This window comes from Oncorhynchus clarkii, chromosome 10, assembly GCF_045791955.1.
Source record: "Oncorhynchus clarkii lewisi isolate Uvic-CL-2024 chromosome 10, UVic_Ocla_1.0, whole genome shotgun sequence".
Classification (NCBI taxonomy): domain Eukaryota; kingdom Metazoa; phylum Chordata; class Actinopteri; order Salmoniformes; family Salmonidae; genus Oncorhynchus; species Oncorhynchus clarkii.
The window spans coordinates 28986104-28991033 of record NC_092156.1 but is presented as its reverse complement, the minus strand read 5'-3'; positions in this window follow the sequence as shown (position 1 = coordinate 28991033).

Genomic DNA, 4930 nt, shown 5'->3' with positions numbered 1-4930 from the left:
TGAGCTGTGTTGCTTTTACGCCAAACATAACGTTTTGCATTGTTGCCAAAAAGTTCAATTTTGGTTTCATCTGACCAGAGCACCTTCTTCCACATGTTTGGTGTGTCTCCCAGGTGGCTTGTGGCAAACTTTAAACAACACTTTTTATGGATATCTTTAAGAAATGGCTTTCTTCTTGCCACTCTTCCATAAAGGCCAGATTTGTGCAATATACGACTGATTGTTGTCCTATGGACAGAGTTTCCCACATCAGCTGTAGATCTCTGCAGTTCATCCAGAGTGATCATGGGCCTCTTGGCTGCATCTCTGATCAGTCTTCTCCTTGTATGAGCTGAAAGTTTAGAGGGACGGCCAGGTCTTGGTAGATTTGCAGTGGTCTGATCCTCCTTCCATTTCAATATTATCGCTTGCACAGTGCTCCTTGGGATGTTTAAAGCTTGGGAAATCTTTTTGTATCCAAATCAGGCTTTAAACTTCTTCACAACAGTATCTCGGACCTGCCTGGTGTGTTCCTTGTTCTTCATGATGCTCTCTGCGCTTTTAACGGACCTCTGGGACTATCACAGTGCAGGTGCATTTATACGGAGACTTGATTACACACAGGTGGATTGTATTTATCATCATTAGTCATTTAGGTCAACATTGGATCATTCAGAGATCCTCACTGAACTTCTGGAGAGAGTTTGCTGCACTGAAAGTAAAGGGGCTGAATAATTTTGCACGCCCATATTTTCAGTTTTTGATTTGTTGAAAAAGTTTGAAATATCCAATAAATATCGTTCCACTTCATGATTGTGTCCCACTTGTTGTTGATTCTTCACAAAAAAATACAGTTTTATATCTTTATGTTTGAAGCCTGAAATGTGGCAAAAGGTCGCAAAGTTCAAGGGGGCCGAATACTTTCGCAAGGCACTGTACATTACTTAACGCACACAGTACCCCAACAACAACTTCTTTGTTGTTAGCTTTGCTCCCATGTGTCCATTCCCCTCTCTTTATCAGATTAGCCCCACCCAGTAGACAGGCACCAGCAAGGTAATTAGAGGACACACAGGAGCAGCTAGTGCTTCGTTGGCATCTCAATCGTGGTCTGTAAGGGCCTTTTTTATATCCTGACCCTACACACCCTACTTAGGCAGTAGTGCTGACACATAACAATGGGAGTACAGTACAGCGTTTCTGTACCAGTGACTGGTGAGACATGGTTCTCCTCCTCTTTAATAACCAGCTCATGTTTAAATCAAATACAATATGTAAAAACACCACTGGAAAACTCACCACTGGGCCTCTGCTCTAGACATTATGTTTCCCTCCCTGTTGTGCTGTCTATCTGCCTCAGCATCTTCTCTCTGTGCTTCTTTTGTTGTCTGTCTGTCTGTCTGCCTGTCTGATTATGCCTTATACGTTATAAAAACCACGCTAACAACTTAGTCTATATTAGTAAGTTAGTGTCTGTCATATGTGTTTCTCTGAATCAACACCTACCATAAGTGTTAATTACTGCAGGGCTCCAGATGAACCTTTTCCCCTGTTGGTACTGGTGCCACTAACTTTTACAGTTGATGGCACCAGCCCATGGGTCCATGTTAAAAAGTAATTCATAGTGCTTTATTAAGGAGTGTAATAATTAGACTACTGAGGTATTCAAGAAATAAGTTGTTTAATTTCATCTAACACGTTCAAGCAGGAATGCATGACTCAAGATATGTTCATGTGCCATCTAATCAAGTGACTAACATTCATTTTGGGTTGACAATTAAACAACAGTTGCTATATTTTATTGTCGAAATAGGACTCCAGATTTTCAGGATTTTTTGGGTTTGATAGAGATGAATTACATACGTCTTTATATGCACTAACTAACATCATAGGCTTATTAATTTGGGGTTCAACAAAATGAGGAAGTGGAAACTCAAAACATATTAACTAGATTGCTAACTCTAAATATAATAGACTACCCACTGCTAGTAGCCAAGCATTCATCCAATAGTAAATGTAATGTCCTAAGAAAAACTTTGCAGTTGCAGGCTACTACCCATGAGACCTATAGGCAATTTTGGTATTGTCACGACTTCCGCCGAAGTCGGCTCCTCTCCTTGTTCGGGCGGCGTTCGGTGGTCGACGTCATCGGCTTTCTAGCCATCGCCGCTCCATTTTTCATCGATCCATTTGTTTTGTCTTGTTCTGCAAACCTGGTTTGCATTTCCCAATCACCCTGCATGTATTTATTCCTCTGTTCCCCCTCATGTCTTTGTGTGATATTGTTTGTGTTACGTGTCAATTTTGATGCGCCAGACTGGTTTCGTATTATTCCATGTTTTGTCAAGAGGTATGTTTATTTGTTTGAACATAATTATTGTCACTGTTTGCGCTTTTTTGCACTTTTGCCAATTGTCTGTTGGTTTCTCCTGCCTCAATAAAGTGTGCGCCTGTTCACAACTCTCTGCTCTCCTGCACCTGACTCCGCTACCAGTACGCACACCCTTGACAGGTATCTTGTAGTTGTCACTGTATTAGACTCAGCAGAGGTGATTAGATGATGTTCAAATGTTGAAGGTGAAATGGTGCTGGAATGGTGGAGGCAGCTTCTGTTTTCTTTGTGACTTGTGGTAACTCTCTGTGGTAACTCTAAATCAATAGTTGTTCAGTAGTCCAAAAATGTCGGACTTGTTTGACCATGCTGTGGGTCATGTAACTGTTTGTTACATGCAATATGTTTCATGGACTTCACCGAACAGATTTGCTCTCCGGTTTTATGATGAAGCAAAGGTGTGGTTAAATGTATTCTGCCACTGTGTCTTCTTATTGTCTCGGCCTTAGGCCTATATATCAGTGTCAAAGCATAACAGGTTATAGAGTAAGCATCGTACAACAAAGGTTGTAATATGGCTTTTTTTCCCTGGCTTGCCTTCCCTAGTGATTTTTTTTCTTTTTTCTCCACTACTACTGTTCCATTCAGAAAAAGTCTTTATAGCATAGTATTACTGTTGTATCGTATTATCTCTTCCAATGTGGATTAGAGACCATTTATTGAATATCCCTCCTATTCTTATGAATGGCTCACACAATGGTTATTGTTGCTGTATATGAAAAGCCTGAGATGATCACATATGTGAGCACAATGTGGACGGTACATAAAGACAGGTGTTTTTAAAGGCTGATGGAGCAGTTCAGTAAAATAATGAGGGCCAACAGGATTTCTGAGGGAGCTGGGAGCCCAACCTATCTCCAATGAACTGCATGATCTTTCTTTATGCTAAACCACATGTGTCATCATCCATCCTCACATTGTGTCTGGTTACTTATTTCACTGAGCTTTTTCTCTAGGGCCAAAATAAGATGGTTCTCTGAATGGTTCTTGCACAAATGGGCTCTGTGCTGGCCAGGATGAAGATACTGAGAGCAGTGGAATGGAATATGAAGGGCATGCTCTTTGCAATTTGAGTGTGCATACGTGTGAGCATGTACAGTGCCTTGCGAAAGTATTCGGCCCCCTTGAACTTTGCGACCTTTTGCCACATTTCAGGCTTCAAACATAAAGATATAAAACTGTATTTTTTTGTGAAGAATCAACAACAAGTGGGACACAATCATGAAGTGGAACGACATTTATTGGATATTTCAAACTTTTTTAACAAATCAAAAACTGAAAAATTGGGCGTGCAAAATTATTCAGCCCCTTTACTTTCAGTGCAGCAAACTCTCTCCAGAGGTTCAGTGAGGATCTCTGAATGATCCAATGTTGACCTAATTGACTAATGATGATAAATACAATCCACCTGTGTGTAATCAAGTCTCCGTATAAATGCACCTGCACTGTGATAGTCTCAGAGGTCCGTTAAAAGCGCAGAGAGCATCATGAAGAACAAGGAACACACCAGGCAGGTCCGAGATACTGTTGTGAAGAAGTTTAAAGCCGGATTTGGATACAAAAAGATTTCCCAAGCTTTAAACATCCCAAGGAGCACTGTGCAAGCGATAATATTGAAATGGAAAGAGTATCAGACCACTGCAAATCTACCAAGACCTGGCCGTCCCTCTAAACTTTCAGCTCATACAAGGAGAAGACTGATCAGAGATGCAGCCAAGAGGCCCATGATCACTCTGGATGAACTGCAGAGATCTACAGCTGAGGTGGGAGACTCTGTCCATAGGACAACAATCAGTCGTATATTGCACAAATCTGGCCTTTATGGAAGAGTGGCAGGAAGAAAGCCATTTCTTAAAGATATCCATGAAAAGTGTTGTTTAAAGTTTGCCACAAGCCACCTGGGAGACACACCAAACATGTGGAAGAAGGTGCTCTGGTCAGATGAAACCAAAATGGAACTTTTTGGCAACAATGAAAAACGTTACGTTTGGCGTAAAAGCAACACAGCTGAACACACCATCCCCACTGGCAAACATGGTGGTGGCAGCATCATGGTTTGGGCCTGCTTTTCTTCAGCAGGGACAGGGAAGATGGTTAAAATTGATGGGAAGATGGATGGAGCCAAATACAGGACCATTCTGGAAGAAAACCTGATGGAGTCTGCAAAAGACCTGAGACTGGGACGGAGATTTGTCTTCCAACAAAACAATGATCCAAAACATAAAGCAAAATCTACAATGGAATGGTTCAAAAATAAACATATCCAGGTGTTAGAATGGCCAAGTCAAAGTCCAGACCTGAATCCAATCGAGAATCTGTGGAAAGAACCTAAAACTGCTGTTCACAAATGCTCTCCATCCAACCTCACTGAGCTCGAGCTGTTTTTCAAGTAGGAATGGGAAAAAATGTCAGTCTCTTGATGTGCAAAACTGATAGAGACATACCCCAAGCGACTTACAGCTGTAATCGCAGCAAAAGGTGGCGCTGCAAAGTATTAACTTAAGGGGGCTGAATAATTTTGCACGCCCAATTTTTCAGTTTTTGATTTGTTAAAAAAGT